Consider the following 18617-nt stretch of genomic DNA (forward strand, 5'->3'; position numbering starts at 1 on the left):
TGTTACATAGACATCTGGTTCTCACAATCTAGCAAGAGAGACAAGCCACGTCCCAGGGTAAAGCGAAAAGCAAGCAGAACTTGTCCCCAGAGGGGAACAGATAAGGTGTTACGGGAATGCAGTGGAGGAAAAGGCACATCCCACCGCGGGGGTGGGGATGGGAGGGCTCACTCGGTTTTGGGGGACAGAGGTTGGCATCTGAGCTGAGCCTTGACAAGGCAGACAGGATTTCAGCAGTGACTGGGGAAGGATGGGGGGAAGGGCATTCCTGGCAGAGATGAACCCAGGAAGTCGGGGCAAAGACACAGGTAAGCACTGGGCGTGTCCCAGGAGCCACAGCAAACGCATTCCCCAAGCCCCTCCCCTTGGCCCTGGTCCCAGGGGACCCTCCCTGAAGAGAGGTCCCCACGAGGGTCCCCAGACTCCCAGGCACCTGGTCCATCCTGGTGAGTGGGCATGGAAAGGGAGAAAGGGCTGAATGCCTGGATATGTGGTCTGACAGGAGGGGCTCAAGGGGCTAGAATCCAGGCTCTGTATAGACTCTCTGAAGACAGGAGATGCTCAAGGGAGGGGGTGGTCCCACCAGAAGCGGGTGAAGCTGGGGAGGCAACAAGGAAAGGGGCAAAGAATGTGACTTGGGCAGCAGGAGACCTGGCTTCAGGAACTACAGGTCAAAGCTGCATGGGACCTTGGGCTCATCCTGTCCAACTCTCACTTTACAGCTGGGAAAACGGAGGCCCAGACAGGGGAAGAGACGCGTTCGCGGTCCCCTAGCACCTGCACAGCAAAACCAGCCATGTGGTGAGAGGTGGGAGAAATCTGCCTTCAGCGCCTCCCTCTGCCGTGACCTCCCAGTGACCTTTCTCCAGTCATTAGGCTCCCACTCCATAAAACAACCCTGAAGTCCGTAGTTCTTAAACTGTCATGGGTCGTGACTCAAAGACTCACAGGGTGCCTGTGGGTCCTTTCCCGAGGACAGAGAACATGCCATGTCGGAAGTTCACAGACATCTGAGACCAGCGTCCCCCTCGGGCGATCTGAGAACCCTCTGTGTCCCAGTCTCCTTGACTGGAACCTATTAAAACAGGCTGATTCCAGGGCCCCAGCACAGAGCGCTCAGCCGCTCTCCTTTTAGCTGTTTCATATACTGAACATAGAGAGGGCTCCGTGGCTAGACGTTCTAAGGCCACTGCTCATTAATCAAGGTCCCTTCTGGTTGAGCCACCTGCTTAAGCTGGCCATGGTCACGGTCATGGTGGGAGTGGGTGGAGGCCCAGCAAGCTGACTCAGCTGGCTAGATTCTGAATCGACATTCTGAGGTCAGCAGCCCTGCCTGGGAAGGAGTCTGGACTCCTGGGCTGAACCTGGGGTGAGAGCAGGGCTCCTATCAATCCCAGCCTGAAGGCTTCCTCCCCCTCTCCAGACTCTCACTCTGGCCCGCCGGCCGCCGCGGCTGGCTCCCTTCCTTTCCCTCTCTAACCCACTGCGCTCCTGAATCTCAGTTTCCTGGCTCCAGCCTGTGCCGCCCTCCCCTCCATCGCTGAGCCTGAGAGAGGACCTCCAAGCCCTCAAGCAGCCTTCTGAGGAGATAAAACTATCGTTCTTTGCAGATGATAAGCTCATTTAATTGGGAGACTCAAGATAATCAATGAAAAACTAAGGCGGCCAGTGACAAAACAACATCTAAAGAAAAAGCCAAGTGTCTTCAGTCCTGCCCTGTCACCTGCCCCTGATGCAGACTCTCTCCCACAGGTGGGCAGCCACCTAGAACCAGAGGGGCTCAGAGCCTTGCCCTTCCCTGCAGGAAGGCCAGTCCCTGATGTGGTGACAACACAGGCTTAGGAAGCAGGAGACCCCACTCTCTGAGCCAACAAGCTGTTCTCCAGATTTAAGCAAGTGTGCATCCCTCTGTGAACCTCTAATGCTCTCGCAGGCTCCATCCGAGGCCATACACGGAAGACTCGAGAGCACCCGTGGTCTTTGGATAGACCTGGATTTAAATCCCAGCTGTGCCACTTACTGGCTGAGGACTGGGTAGGCCTTGGGCAGGTTATTTAGCCTCCTTTAATAAAATGGGGATCGCAATCTCTGCCTCACTGGGTCGCTGAAAGGATTAAAAGACATAAGGCATAAAGCGCTTAGCACTGGGCCTGGCACGTGGTGAGTCAATAAACGTAAGCACTTGCGTATCAGTCACCAGAGTGAGTCTCTGAGAGGAAGACTCTAGGCTTTCTCATTCTTAGGTGGCCTCAAGCAACCTCCAAACCACCCACCTGAACTGGGTCCGGAGGCTTTATCTTTAGACCTTTAATCTGGAGAGATGATGGGGAGAGAGGGGAGGGGAAGGCACGAGAAGGGAGAGAAAAACCCTGAGAAGAGGAGAGAGGAAGGGAAAGGAAAATCGAGGGTGAGGAGGGGCCTGGCGTCCCCAGCTTGGGGGAAAGAAGATGACCTCAGGGAAACTGCCAAGGCAGGATAAGCCACCTCTCCTTTCCAGAACCTCCCCTAGGCCCGCCGAGGCAAGCCTTAGAGGGACACAGCCTGCTGAGAAGCACCACCCCAGCTGGCAACAGGGACACTGAAGCCTTGGGCTGCCTCCAGGCTTGGCTCCCCGCGCGGCTGCTGCCTGCCCGTGGCGGCCTCCTCCCCCGGAGCAGGCAGAGAACAGAACCACCTGCCCATTCAGCCAGCAGAGGCACTGCTCCTTCACCCAGGACTCAGGGACCCCCTTGCTGGGGATTCTGATCCTGACTCGGCAGGACTCTCCCCGCTGGGTCCCCACCTCCGGGTCCCGTGTGGAGCCCTCTCTCCAGCCCTCTACCTGCCCCAAGGTCCTGCTTCTGGGGCCAAAGTTGCAACTAGGGAAAAAGCACCATTCAGACTCTACAACAGGAACCACAGACGAGATGTTCCAATTGGCACTGACCAGCTGTGTGACCACTGGGGTGTCACTTCCCTCAGAGCACGTTTCCCTCTTCTGGTTAATGAGGGCAACAGAGGACAAGGAGCTTCTCTAAGGTTCTCCCAACTCCGACAGCGGCAATCCTGCTGGTGGGATACCGGGGAGCACAAAGATGCAAAGAGGACTTGCCTCAGAAGAGGAGTGGGCCGAGCCGGGCTCTGCTGAGAGTGCCGGGGACGTGGCAATGGCCAAGGGTTATTACGGAGATGGCGATTTTAACTAAAAATCACAGCCACAAACCCTAAAGCAGTTTACAAAGAGCTTCCTCCTCATCCCCTGGGATTCACAATCTGGTGAGGTAGGTAGAGGTGGAAGATGAGTATTCATATTTGGCAGATAAGGAAAGTGCAGCAAGATTGAAGTGACTCGTCCAGGCTGCTAAGTGCAGAGAAGGGGCAGCCAAAGCGGGAGCAGTAGTTCCCAGGTGCCGGCTGGGCACCGCCTCACGAGGCTCACTCACATCAGTTATCTTGACCAAGCCTTACCACCACAAGCACTGCAGGTGCCACGGTCCCCGTTTCAGAGAAGACGACACTGAGGCTGAGAAAAAGCCTCGTGGCTGTTCCACTGCAAAGCCTGGGTTGGGACCTGGGCTTGTAGGACTCCAAGACCTGCCCTCTTTTCCATCTTCCTTTATATACTGGGTTGAACAGTGTTCTCCGCCCCCCACCCCCACACCCCCACGCCCCCCCCCCCCTCCACCGCCAACCACCAAATTCATGTCTACACAGACACTCAGAATGTGACCTTATTTGGAAATAGAGTCGTTGCCGACGCAATTAGTTAAAATAAAATGAGGTCAGACTTCCTAGGTGGCGCAGTGGTAAAGAATCTGCCTGCCCATGCAGGGAACACGGGTTCGAGCCCTGCCCTGGGAAGATTCCACATGCCTCGGAGAAACTAAGCCCATGCGCCACAACTATTTAGTCTGTGCTCTAGAGCCCGTGAGCCACAACTACTGAGCCTGTGTGCTGCAACTATTGAAGCCCATGCGCCTAGGGCCTGTGCTCCACAACAAGAGAAGCCACTACAATGAGGAGCCTGTGCACCACAATGAAGATTTAGCCCCCGCTCGCAGCAACTAGAGAAAGCCCGTGTGCAGCAACGAAGACCCAACACAGCCAATAAATAAATAAATAAATAAAATGAGGTCATGCTGGATATGAGTGGGTCCTATACCCAATATGACCACTGTCCTTAGAAGAGGAGATGACACCAAGACACACCAGGAGGAAGAGGAGAAAGCCATGTGACAACAGAGGCCGATGCAGCTGCAAGCCAAGGAGTTCCAAGGATTGCTGGCTGCCACCAGAAGCTAGGAGAGGGTCTCGGAACAGACCCCCTCCCCTCAGAGCATTCAGAGGGAGCCAATATTGCTGACACCCTGCTTTCTGACTTCTAGCTCCACACTGTGAGAAAATAAATTTCTGCTTTTTTTAAGCCACCCAGATAGTGGTATTTCATTAAGCACCCCTAGGAAATTAGTCCACTGATGAAGCAGACCTGGGACTCTTACACTCCAGTTTTCAGATTCCCAGTCATTAGGCAGCCTTGGAGGTTAAAGGAGGCCTAGGGCCCAGGGAGGAGCCCCTCTCATCTCTCCTTCACCTCCCTGGTCCAGACTGTCCTGAAGTCCAACAACTGGGCCTCTTCCATGTTCCAGGTCTCTATCCACCCCACTGGGCCCTTCTATCTATCATGCAAATAAGCACCCTTCGAAGGCAGAAGGCCGACACCAGGTGGACTATCCTCCCCCTTCACCCAGGCTAACCTCTACCACCACCTGGAGAGCTGTGGTTTTGAAATGCAAATCTGATCCTTCCGGGCTAGCTTAAGCTTCTCCCCTAACTCCCCACCACCTGCAGGACTCAAGCTCTTCAGCCTGTGCCAGATCTGGCCTCAAACTTCCTCTCTATCTCCAGCCACTCACTCCACCTGTCCCCACTGCTCATGCCCTTCTGCTCCAACCACAGGGAACTATCTGTATTTCCCCTAACAAGTCATGGTGTCTTTGCACATGCTACTCCAACTACCTGGAAAATAAAATCCAGCCCAAACACTGCCTTTTCCTCCATGAACGGTCACACCCTGGCACCTTGTACATTGTACACCTTTACCTGTCTGCCCTGCACACCCAGCCTGGGAACACCGTCACATTCATCTCTGTCTCTCTAGGCCTAGGGTCCAGGACAGAGGCATCCAAGAATGTTGAACTGTGGAGTAGCCATAACTAATAATTGCTAACATTTACCAAATATTTAATATGTGCTCAGCACTCTGCCAAGCATTCCTTGTATGTTAATTCATTTCATTCTCAAAACAACCCTTTGAGGGCTTCCTAGGTGGTGCAGTGGCTGAGAGTCCGCCTGCCAATGCAGAGGACACGGGTTCAATCCCTGCTCCAGGAAGATCCCACATGCCGCGGAGCAGCTGGGCCCATGCGCCACAACTACTGAGCCTGTGCTTTGGGGCCCGTGAGCCACAGCTATTGAGCCCATGTGCTGCAACTGCTGAGGCCCACGCGCCTGGAGCCCAAGCTCTGCAACAAGAGAGGCCACGGCAATGAGGAGCCCGCACACCACAATGAAGAGTAGCCCCCACTCACCACAACTAAAAAAATAAAAAAGAAAGCCCGTGCACAGCAAAAAAAAAAAAAAAAAAAACAACCCTTTGAAACAGATACTATTATTGATCCTGTTTTACAGGCGAGAAAATGGAGAGATGGAGTCACTTGCCCAAGTCCACCCAACTAGTAGGTGGCAAAGCCAGGGCTACATATTCTAGCACCAGTGCTAGTAACCAACGTTAGGTACATCACCCATCCTGATACCCTCACTGTACAGAAGAGAAAACAAGTAAGAAAGGAAAAGTGACTTCCCCACAGTCAGGTAACAAGACGTGCACCTAGATGTTTAGATTCCTTATTCAATGTTCTTCCTCTTCTTCTTCTTACAGGATCTTAATCCAGGAGGACACGTAAATCACAGTAGGCTGTGTCTCCTGAAGAGCTTTTCCCGCCTCCCTAGGGCAGAGCCCGGTATGGGCGTGGGCACTAGAATAGAGGCTCAAATCTATGGCCAGGTGACATAGCAGTAAAAAAGACAGATAAACCTACTTCAAAGAAGTCTGAGGCCTGCTTAGATATTACAGTGTCAGGGCTTGAGAGGACACTTTAGGTATCATTTAACACCATCTCCCAGGGACTTTCTGGTGGTCCAGTGGTTAAAAAATCTGCCTTCCAATGCAGCGGACACGAGTTTGATCCCTGGTCTGGGAACTAAGATCCCACATGCCGCGGGGCAACCACACCACGCAGCCAAAAATAAATAGATACATTTAAAATATATATATATATACCATCTCCATTTTATAAAGTCATCCATTCAACAGATTTATTGAACACCAGTCGTAAGCCAGACACTGTGTGGGGGCACTGGGAAGATGGATAAACAAATTCCTGCCCAGATGGCATCTGCAACCCAGCGAGAGAGACAGACAAACCACAAACAAGTTCATGTATAATTACAAACTCTCACAAGTGCTATGAAATACAGGGAGCTATAAGAATGTATAACAGGAAAAACCGACTCATCTTAAGGAGTTGTTGGTGAAAGCTCCCCTGAAATCTGAAGAGTGGGAGTTAACCAAGATAAGAATCAGGGAAGGGTGTGGCAGGTGGAGGGAACAGCATGTGCAAAATCCCAGAGGCAAAAGAGCTCCTGGTGTCTGGATGAACTAAAAGAAGGCCAGAGTGACTGGTTTCTAGAGAGATGGGCAGGGACTCAATCTTGCTAGTCTTGTAGATCAACGTAAGAAGTGGAGAAACAAAGCAGAGCAGGGAAAACCCTTGTTCAGAACCTGGCTCAGAGCAGATGCTGTCAACGAGTCATTACATTATTTGATGAAGGAGTGATTTGTCCAAGATCATAAGGAAGACCTGGGACTTGAAACCAGAACCTCTATTTGCCAGGTTAGGGCTGTCAGCTACTTTAGGTATGTGTGTGAGAGAAGGCAGAAGACATTTTCCAGGTGTTTCATCCTATAAGAGATTCCAGCTCCCTGTCTGCACCTCTCTTGAGCTCCAGTGTGCATCAGAATTACCTGTTTGTTAAAACGTAGACTGCTGGGCCCCACCCCCTCAGTTATTGATTCAGTAGATCTAGTGGGAAGCCCAAGAATTTGCAAGTCTAACAAGATCCTAGGTAACCCTGTGCTGCTGGTGGGGTGACCATACTTTGAGAACCACTGCTCTAGACTGGCATATATGGGGGCAAGGAAGACTGATGAGTGGGGCCCATGGCCAGGATCCTTGGGGGCTAGAAGGGTAGATTCCTAAATCTGGTAACAATAAGACAAACTCTAGCACTCTGAGAAAGGGAAGGGGTCTCAAAGTCCCAGAATCTAGCCTACTAGCTGCTCAGCTACGGAAACTGAGGCTTAGGGGACTTAGACTCTTACATAAGAGAAGCTCAATAAAAATGTGTTGAGTGAACAAGTAAATATGTGAAAGGTTTGACCAAAGTCAAAAAGAGACCCCTGTACCAAATTCCAGGGCTCCTGATCTGCAGATTAGAGCCTTTTCTGCCCTTGGAAAGGGATTCAGAAAAGGCAACAGCAAGCTCAGCTTTCCCCCAGCTTCTGTTGCTTTCAGTAGGGAAACATTTTTAAAACTGCAGAAATCTGCCGTTGGTCCCCAATCCTATCACCCATCCACCCTTCTTCCTTTCACACTCTCAGCTCTCTCCCTTTACACTCCAAATCCTGTGCACTTTATCCTGGCAAGCTGAGTAGCAGAGGGGGAGGAGAAGTTCTAGGTAGGAAGAACTGGAAGTGCAGGGTGAATTCTTACACTTGGATAGCCTTCTTCCAGAACAATTCCTTCCTCTTGTAAAGAGTCTCAGTTTCTATCCTCATATCCAGTCTAATCCCAATCTGCCTACACTTCAGTACTGGCACCTGAAACCCACAAAGCCAGGGGCTAAATTTCTAAACCGCCTTTTCACCCAGTTTTTCTGAAAGAGGGTGGCCCTGGGCAGAATTTCTCTATCCTATTCCAGTTGGCAGCAAAATGCCACTTCTCTTGCAAACCCACATGCACAGACTCACTAACACACAAGCAGCTATGTGTACATAAAAACAAATATATCAAAACTCATTAAAAAAAAACAACACATACACATAGACATCAAGAGATGCATTATTCACTGTTCACTGATAAAATACACCTGCGCCCCCAAATGCACAAGAAACACACAGAGAGAACACACACATGCCCACATCTCCAAATGCATACGCTGCACCAATACGTGGAGAAAGGAGTAAGACACACCCAGAGACCTCTCTCAAAGTAGACCTCTCCTGAGGGGGGATTCCTTGGAGCGGGGGCACTGGCCCTTTAAGAGAGTGGTCCTCCCTCCTCCCTTCTGGGCACTTAAGGTGCGGCTCTACCCCAGGGAGCAGGGAGGGGTGAGGGTGGGAGTGCGGCTGACCTGGTCAGGCCCGGTCTGGCTCTGGGCGACTGTCCCCACGCCACGACAGGAAATGGATCCCTGAACCGACTGGGTCACCAGCCTGGGGACCGCTGTCGCCACCACCACCCACACCCACACACACACCCGGGCTGCAGGCAGGACACGCCCTCCGCTCCAGCTCGGCCCGGCACGCGGGCTCCGCTGTCAGCCCGGCTCCCTCCGGCCCCCGGGGTGTGGCCGCCCACCCGCCGGCAGGGAGTCTCGGCCCGGCGGGGACGCTCCCGCCGCCGCCGCCACCCTCCGCCCCGGCCAGGTGCCGGGTTCCGGGCGACGGCAGCGCTCCGGCGGCCGCCCCCACCCCTTCCTCCCCGCTGTGCGAAGACAAAGCCGCGCACACGCACACGGGGGCTACGCGGGGCTACGCGGGCGCACACCCGCCCTCACACGCGCACACACGGGGACTCACACTGGCGCGCGCGCGCACACACACGCCGCCACAGGTTCCAGCCACAAGCGAAGCCACCAGCACACACCCTCATCCGAATGTACACACACTCAGCTACACATTCAGACACACCCTCTCATAGACACATTCACGCATAGACACACGCGCGCACACACACAGCACCCAGTCCAGACGCGCGGAGACCCACAGGGCACACACCCTCTCTCTCTCACACACACACAGATGCACACCCAGCGCACACACGCACGCGCGCACACACCGATCATCCACTTGCACAGACCCACGGGCACACACGCGCTCACATCGAACACACACCCGGCGACGTGGACCCCGACACACTTACCGGCGCCAGTCCTGGGACGCACAAACCGAGGCCCGGGGCTCCCGGCTCCGGCGCCCGCCCCCCGCCTCGGTGATGTCCGGCCCCCCGGAGCCTGCCCGCCGGCCTGTCAGTGCTCGAGGACGGGCGGCCGAGCCCGGAGCCCTCGGCGATCACCCTCCCCACACACCCCAGCCCAGACGCGGCGGGGTCCCCGGGGCCCGGAGGAGGCGGCGGGGGCGGCTAACCTGGCGGCGCCGGCGCGGCTTCCGGGCGCTGTCTGTCCTCGGTCCGTGTGTCCGGCGGCCGCCCGGCGGGCTCCCAGGCGCACTTGAGCTGCGCACAAATGCCCCGCTCGCTCGCTCGCTCGCTCGCTGGCTCCGTCCCTCCCGCGGCGCAGCCCCCTCCCCGCCCGCCCCCCTCTCCCGGTCTCCCCGCTCCGCCCCGCCCCGGCCGGCTCCCCGCGAGGAAGCGGCGGCGATCCCTGCCGCCCCGGCAGCCGCGGGCGAGCGAGCGAGCGAGCGAGCCGCCGGAGGAGCGCCGCCGGAGCCGGGGCCGCGCGTCGGGAGGAGCCGCGCCGGCCCCCGGGGAGGGGCGGGGAGGAGGGGGCTGAGCCCCGAGAGCCCGCCTGGCGCTCGTGGCCCGCCGCCCGCTTCCCCACGTGGGCCGGGCGCCTACCTGTGCCGCCGCGGAGCTCAGCGGCCGGGGCGAGCGGCTGGGCGACCGGGAGGAGACCCCTCCCCGGGCCCCCTCGCCCTCCCCAGCCCAGCCCGGTGGGCTCGGGCGCCGCCCCCCGCCTCCTGCCGGTCCCCGCCAGCGCCGACCTCGGCTTTCCCTGGCTAAGGCGCCTAGGCTCTCGGCCCGCTGCCCCGGGCTAACCCCACGGCCCGGCGCCCAGCTCGCCGGCCTCCTCCACCTCCAGCCCAGACCCGGCCGACGCCCACCCGCCTCCCCGCCGCCCTCCCATTGTTCCCGCGGCCGGAGCTCGAGGAAGACCCCGCCGCGCATTCCAGCCCCCCCACCCCCCTACACCCCCAGGTGGCAATACCTCTCGACCCGGGGCGGGGCGGGGCGGGGGCGGAGGGGTGGTCTCCAAGGGCTGGCCCCTGGCTCTAACCGACCCCCCACAGTCGCAGGCACGCCCAAAGTAAAGAGCTTTTCTAAAGGAGAGTTAAAATCACCCCCGCCCTTATAGGTGCTGCTTCAGGTCCTACTTTGAGTATAGACTGTGGCTCAGCGGGGAGGAACTACCCCAAGTTCAGCAAGCCCGAGATAGCAGAGAGGAGAAGGGGGGGGAACCGATTAGGTATCCACATTACATAGAAGAAACAGGGAATTCCTGCCCAGGTCTCTGAGAACAGGGACAGGCCCTTCACAAGGGCAGGGAATAAAGAGCCTGACCTCCTTTGTTAGACACGACATAAAACACAGAGATGTGGAAGAAGCACTTTCAGAGGCTTTACCGGATGAAAAGACCTACTAAGTGCAGAAACTCTCACCTACTTTGTCTCACTTAGCCCTGACCGTGGCCCTATGTGGCAGCTGTGACCATCCCCATTTTACAGATGAAAGCTTGTCCTGGGTCTCTCCAGCAGGCAGCACAGAGCCAAGATAAAGCTCAACAATTATTCAAGTTCTTCACTGCAGTCGCCCCTCCAGTATAGGATGCTCAGGGCCAGGTGGAGCAGCTAAGAACAGAAGAAATCAAGGAGGGCAGGCCTAGTTTGGGCCTAGAAACACTTCCACAAACTAAGAGAGCGCAGAAGTGGGGAAGCTGAGACCCCCAAAGTAGGACTGAGCATGGCTTGCCCAGGGGAAAATTATAATTAATCATGAGAACTAATAATAGCTAATGTGTTTGGGGCACTTACTGTATTCCAGGCACTGTTCTAAGAGTTTACATGCACTAAACTCATTTAATCCTATAACACTGTGGGATGGAGGTTAGTTTTGGGAAACGGAAACACAAAGACGTTACATAGTTTATAAAGTGGCAGAGCCAGGATCCAAACCCAGGAAGCTGATTCCCAAACTTGCACTTAACCACTACGGGCCAGACAGAAGCAGCCCCGAATGTGAGGCGAAGGCATCTGAATTCCTAGCGTACCCACCACAGCTGGACTCTTTACTTGTCATCTTCTGTCTTGCTGTGTGTACCCGGTGCCTGGTACCCAGGCCTCACCTGTCACACTATTGCATGACTGAGGCTGGAGTGCAGAGGGCCCATGTGCAGGGCTTGGTTGCAGCTCTCTCTGCTCTGCTGGGCATTTTTATCAGTGGTTTTAGATGAAGCAGAGGAAGGCATGAAACGCTAATCAAATCTATAGCTGTCATGAAGTTGGGAGGGCCCACAAACACTCCGGAAACCAAAATTAGTTTCTAAAAGACAGCAGCTTTGGCGCTGAGCTGGAACTAACAAGGTGAGGTGCCACAAGGGATAAATGTAAACTCCTGCCCTTCAGTCCAAACCAGAGCAGTCCCACAGAACTTTCTGTGATGATGGAAATGTCCTCAATCAGCATTGTCTGATAGAGTAGCCACTACCCACCTGTGGCTGTTGAGACCTTGAAATGTGACTCCTACGACTGAGAAACTAAAATTTTAATTTCAATTAATTTTAAGTACCTTTTTTCTTTTTTTTTCTTTTTTTTTCTTTTTAAGTACTTTAACTGTAAATTGTCACATGGGGCTAGTGGCTGCCATATTGGACAAGTGCCCAAAATACAGGGTAGAAAGAATCTAGATTAAGAGCAGTTTCAGTGAAAATGACTCACAGGTTTGAGTTGACCTCAAGCTCAATGATGCAATGTGGCTGCAAAAAAAAGAAAGAAGGAAGGGAGGGAAGGAGGAAAGAAAGAAGGAAGGAAGGGCAGGAGAGTGAACATGATATACTGTATGAACAGAAACAAAAGTTTGGACCTCTGTGGTTCTAACTCTGTTAGCCTCTGTTAGAGGCTCTGTGCTGCCCTGGGCTGATCACAACTGGACCACGGGGCTCAGCTTGGGCCCCACATTCTGAGGGGTACACTGTCACACTGGAGCAAGTCTAGAGGAGACCAGAATGCTGAGGGCCTAAATGCCATGTCGTGTGGTGAATGATTTAAATATCTTGGAGAAGGATATAGTGGCTGTCTCCAAACATTTGAAGGGCTGTCATACAGAAAGAGGATTTGATTTGTTTCTTATTATTTGGGTCTAGTAAACAAAATAAAAAACTCTGCAAACCCCTAAGCCCCACTCTCTGAGGGAAGGACCCATGTCTAATTCCTCTTTCTGTTCCCCTCAGCACCTAATCCACCCAGGACCTGCCGCGTATTAAACATTGACTACAAGTTCACTGACAAATGGATGTGAAAGAATTTCACTCAGCCTGGTGGGTGGACATCCAGGAGGAGAACTTCAGCTTATTGTAAAGATCTCTAACAGTCAGCACGATCCAAGAATGCAGTGGACCACCTTGGGAGTGATGAACTCCCTGCCAATAAATGTATTCAAAGAAAGATTGGGTTTTCAGTTAGAGGCTGAGCCAGGAATCAGATGACCCTTCAAGCTAAAAAATGAGCAAGTTCTATTAGGAGGGGAAAGACAAGATCAAGGCCTTGCTTCCAGACAGTTATCTGGCTGTATATATAGAACAAATTGATATGAAGGGACCAGAGGCAGGGAGGACCAGTTTGGAACCACTGCAGTGGTCCAGAAGATAAGACAGTAGGTTAGGTGACAGTGGGAATGGAAAGCCAAGAACAAGTGTGTGGCAACAGGAGCACTGGCCCTGGGCTGGAAGTCAGGAGCTACAGGTTCTAGTCCTGCCTCTGCCATTAACTTACGGTGGGGTCTGAGGCAAATCCCTTCCCTTCTCTGGACTTCAGTGTTCTCATCTGTGAAATGCAGAATAGTCTCCAAGTCCCTGCTAACTCTGGATTCTGTTTATGGGAAAGAGACTGTGAAGGATAACTGTGATAATGTAGTAGACAGCCTTTATAAGCTTCAAAGTAACAAAATCACTGGGTCTCATACTATCATTATTATTACAAAGGCTGCCTCCCCAAAACTTGATGACTAGATTGGTAGGAGGGGACAAGAAGGAGTCAATGGATCGCATGTGTAGGGGGTAGTGGCAGGGGACAAGGACCTCTGATCTTCGGGGAGGGTCAGCTAAACTCTCGACTCCTCCCCCGAGATCTGTGAAGACAGTGTGCTGTGTGCTGTCACCTCATGAACTGCTTCCTCGTTCCTTTGAGCCACACCTCATACTTGGCTAAAGGAAGCAATCAGTTCTAGGAAAAGTTAGACTCTGTCCCCCTCCTTCAATGTTCCCAAATGACACCAGGTGTGGTCCTTCCCTTAAATAATAAGTATCATCCAATCATATGAAAACAGCCAATATTATTGAGCACTGTGTGCTAAGCACTTTACTTACATAGTTTTCTCACCCTGGGAGGTAGCTCTAATTATTATCCCCATTTTATAGATGAGGACACTGTGGCTCACGGAGATTCATAATTTTCCCACAGTCGCATAGTTTATGAGGGGGATTCCCATACAGGTCTGTGTGATGTCAAGGCTGCATTCCTGAAGGCTTCTAGCACTTTACTATGTATTTTTACAACAGCTTAGGGAAGAGGGCAGGATCAGCATGGTCTCCAGTTTACAGCTGGGGAAACTGAAACTCAGAGAGGTTAAATTAAATCACTTGGACAAGTTAGTAAGGGCTTTCAACGTGCAGTTCACACTCTTTGCTGTTCCCTGTTCCTCTCCTATAACCCAGCAGTGCTTTCCTCCTTCCCTGTACCTTCCAGGGCCTCCCGAGTCCTCCTAGGCCTGATTGGTAGGGACTTGCCCAGAACATTTACGAGAAGGACTTTTACTTGTCCTTCTCCTGGGGCAAGGGAAGGGAAGGATTTCTGAAAGGCAAAAGTTAATTCCCACCTCCTCCCTCACCACCACCCGCACACACACACCACAGCCCAAGGCCTGGAGGTGATGGTGCTAAAGGCTTACAGAGTGAGTCACGGGGAGCTGACCTGCCAGTCACCAGAGCACCAGGTGCTAACCTTAGGTTGGAGGGGTGGAAAAGTAGGCCAAGTGTTCTCATCCCCAGGAGCATGGCCCCCCCTCCTCATCACATCCCCAAATACGGCAGACATTTAGGGGACACTGTGCAAGGCCCAGGGACAGAGGAAATACATTAAGAAATAAGAATGCATTCCTACCCTTCAGAGGGGATGGGACAGTGAGTACAAAATAATATATACTTATAAAGAGTGATGGGGGCACATGGTGATTAATTTCAAGGAGAGATGTTCACAAAGGAGTTGAGGTCACAGTGGAGTCTTAAAAGGTGAGTTGAACATGCAGAGATAGAGGGACACTCCAGGCTGCAGGAACACACGAGCAGAAGCCCTAAAGCTTAGATGTATTTGCGTACTATCTAGCAGGCAATGGGGAGGTATGGCACGCACTATGGCTTTGGAGAAAGACTATCTGAGTTTGAATCCTGGCTCTGTCCCTTCTCAGCTATTTGACCTTGGGCAACTTACTTAACCCCTGTAGGAGAGATAGCATTGTCTCCTATCATTTGCTCTCCTCCTTCGCAGTAAGATTACACATTCTAGCCAGTTGCCATGTGACTCCAGAGGAAGGAGTACACTTCCCCAGCCCAATGTCAGGCTTGATCAGATGACTTACTTTGGCCAATGGAATTGGAGCTGGAGAGATGTATGCTAGTTCTAGGCAGAAACTTCAAGAGCCATTGCATGTTTTAGTCTAAAATCAAACTCTTTTATCTCTGCCACTGGAATGGTGTGACCTGGATGGGGGCTGTGCCTTCAACCTGGACCTTGAAGTGAAAAGACACAGAGAACAGAGCTGCAGCCAACCCACAGCTGCCCCACAGCTACTGATGTGTAATCTGAGGAAGAAAACTGTGTTGTTTTAAGCCACTGAGACTTGGGAGTTGTTTGTTATCACATCATAACTTAGCATAACCTAGTGATTTTAGTAGTACTTACTTCATAGAGCTGTTGTGAGGATTAAATAAGATGATCTTGTGGAAAATGTATAACCATTTCATCAGAAATTTGCATTATAAAATGATCACTCTGCCCGCACATATATAGACAGAAATGACATTTGCAAAAGAATAGGAAAGAATGGTGTCACAGGTTGAATAGTATCGCTCCAAAATTCATTTCTACCTAGAACCTCAGAATATGACCTTATTGGAAATAGGATCTTTACAGATGTAATTAGTCAAGGATCTCAAGATTAACTCATCCTGGATTTAGAGTGTGCCCTAAATCCAATGGCTGGTATCCGTATAAGAAAAGGAGGGACTTCCCTAGTGGTGCAGTGGTTAAGAATCCGCCTGCCAATGCAGAGGGCATGGGTTTGATCCCTGGTCCGGGAAGATCCCACATGCCGCGGAGCAACGAAGTTCGTGTGCCACAACCATTGAGCCTGCACTGTAGAGCCTGCGATCCACAACTACTGAAGTCCGCACACCCTACAGCCGTTGCACTACAACTACTGAGCCCAGGCACCACAACTACTGAAGCCCTCACGCTCTAGGGCCTGTGTGCCACAGCTAGTGAGCCTGTGTGCTGCAACTGCTGAAGCCCGTGCGCCTAGAGCCGGTGCTCCGCAACAAGAGGAGCCCCCACTAACCACAAGTAGAGAAAGCCCGCATGCAGCAACAAAGACCCAACACAGCAAAAAAAAAAAAAAAAAAGAAAAGGAGAAAACACACACAGAGAAGGCAATGCGAAGACAGAGGCAGAGACTAGTATGATGTGTCTACAAGCCAAGGAACACCAACGATTGCTAGTAACCACCTGAAACTAGGAGAAAGGCATGGGATGTTTTCTCCCTCAGAGTCTCCAGAAGGAACCAATTTTGCCCACACCTTGATTTTGGACCTCTGCCCTCTTGAACTGTGAGAGAATAAATTTCTGTTATTTTAAACTGTCCAATTTGTGGTAATCTGTTATGACAGCCCTAGAAAATTAATGCAGATGGATTATTTTAAAAGTACTACTGAACAATTGTTTATTCATTTGGAAAAAAATAAAATTGGATTCCTACCTAATAGCACACACAATAATAACCTTCTGTTGGATTAAAGACTTAAATTTGAAAAGCAAAACCTTACAATCTTTAGAAGTAACTAAAGAAGATCACATTTAGGACCTCAGGGTAAAGAAGAATTTCTTAAACAAGACATAAAAATCACATATTGTATTACTCTGGGTTCTCCATAGAAATAGAACTAATAGGATGTATATCTTATATATCTATGTCTATACTGATGGAGAGATTTATTTTAAGGAATTGACTCATGTTGTTATGAAATCATGCAACTCAGATGATACTTGAACCCACAGACTGGGACTCAGACGCAGCCAGGATCCGCTGTCTTTTAGTTGACATCACACACCTAGTCTCAGGACTTAATGAAGCTCAGTTTCTTTATGTCTCATGGCAGAAAGAATTCAGTGAGAGACAAAGTGATAGGCAAGAAGTGGATTTATTTAGAGAGAACCATATTCCACAGACAGAGTGTGGGCCATCTCAGAAGGCAACAGGCCCCAAAATATAGGGTGGTTAGCTTTTACGGGCTGGGTAATTTCATAGGCTAATGAGTGGGAGGATTATTCCAACTATTTCAGGGTAAGGGGCGGAGATTTCCAGGAATTGGGCCACTGCCCATGTTTTGACCTTCTATGGTTGGCCTCAGAACTGTCATGGTGCTGCTGGGTGTGTCATTTAGTATGCTAATATATTACAACGAGCATATAATGAGGCCCGAGGTCTACTGGAAGTTGAATCTTGTGCCATCTTGGACCTAGTTAGCCCTATGGCTATGTCATTCTTTTAAAGGTTGTGCTCTGCCCCCTTCCCTCCTATTTCACTTATGAAGGCTGAGAAGTCCCAAGATCTGCAGCTAGCAAGCTGGAGACCCCGGAAAGCCAGCAGTGTAAATTCCAATCCAAATCTCAGTCCAAAGGCAGGACACGATCCGTGTTCCAGCTTGAAGTCTGTGAAGCAAGGAGATCAAATTCAGGGGACTGGATGAGGCCTGCTCACATTGGGGAGGGCAATCTGCTTTCCTCAGTCTACCAATTTAGATGTTAACCTCATCCAGAAACACCCTCACAGACATACCTAGAATAATACTTAACCAAATATCTGGGCACACCTGGCCCCATCAGATTGGTGTGTAACATTAACCAGGACACAGATTAAAAAATTAAAAGAATTTAAAGAGTCAGTTTCATTAAATGTAGAACTTCTGTTCACCGAAAGATGCCATAAGAAAGGGAAAAGATAGAGAATTCCCTGGCAGTCCAGTGATTAGGACCAGTGGTTAGGACGTGGCGCTTTCACTGCCTTGGCATGGGTTCAGTCCCTGGTGGGGGCAGCTAAGATCCCATAAGCTGTGGGGTGTGGCAGAAAAAAAAATATTATTCCCATGCATTTCTGGAGGCCTGAGATCCTAAATCAGTATCACTGGGCCGTGCTCTCTCCAGGTGCTATAGGGGAGAATCTCTCCCTCATCTCTTCCGGCTTCAGGCGTCTTCGCATTCCTCGGCTTATGACTGCATCACTCCAATCTTTGCCTCTGTAGTTACATTTCCTTCTCTTCCATGACAGTCAAATCTCCCTCTGTCTTCCTCTTGTAAGAATTGCATTTAGGGCCCACCCTCATAATTCAAAATGATTTCTCCATCTCGAGATCCTTAATTTAATCATCTCTGCAGAATCTTTGCCATATAAATTAGCAGGTTCCAGAGATTAGGACCTGTTATCTTTGGGGTAGGGAATGGGTGCACATTATATATTGAATATAATACCAGCATCTACTTGTAGTGAAGAACATCTTCGCAGCAATACTCACAATAGGCAAAAGGTGGAGACAACCCAAGTGACCATGACTAAATGAATAAATTACATAACTTATGTTCATACAATGGCATATTATTCAGCCTTAAGAAGGAATGAAATTCTAACATATGCCACAACATGGATGAACTTTGAAAATATTATGCTACGTGAAAGAAGCCAGATTCCAAAGGAAACACAGTGTTTGCTTCCGCTTATATGAGGTCTTTGGAATAGGCAAATTAATAGAGACAAAAAGTAGACTAGAGCTTACCAAGGACTGGGAGGGAGGTAGTTATTGTTTAATGGGTACAGAATTTCTGTTTGGGTTGATGAAGAAATTCTGGAGATGGTGTTGACGGCTATACAATACTGTGAACGTACCTAATGTCAGTGAATTGTACACCTAAAGATAGTTAAAATAGTAAATTTCATGTTATGTATATCTTGCCACAATAAAAATAATGATTTGTATTCCTAAAAAAACTAAGCAGAGTGAAAAAAATACAAGTAATTGTA

General features: G+C 51.0%; 1 protein-coding gene across 5 annotated transcripts in view; it reads right to left on the reverse strand.

Annotated features, from left to right (window-relative positions):
• EPB41L1 (erythrocyte membrane protein band 4.1 like 1) overlaps nucleotides 1-9620 on the reverse strand; it is a 125337-nt gene extending 115717 nt beyond the window's left edge. For all 5 annotated transcript variants that reach the window (XM_057701609.1, XM_057701612.1, XM_057701608.1 and 2 more), the window contains exon 1: nucleotides 9467-9620. The gene's annotated coding sequence lies outside the window, so the exon portion shown is untranslated. The remainder of the gene's footprint in view (nucleotides 1-9466) is intronic.
• Between the last annotated feature and the right edge of the window lie 8997 nt (nucleotides 9621-18617).

The sequence above is a fragment of the Hippopotamus amphibius genome, chromosome 12, assembly GCF_030028045.1.
Source record: "Hippopotamus amphibius kiboko isolate mHipAmp2 chromosome 12, mHipAmp2.hap2, whole genome shotgun sequence".
NCBI lineage: Eukaryota > Metazoa > Chordata > Mammalia > Artiodactyla > Hippopotamidae > Hippopotamus > Hippopotamus amphibius.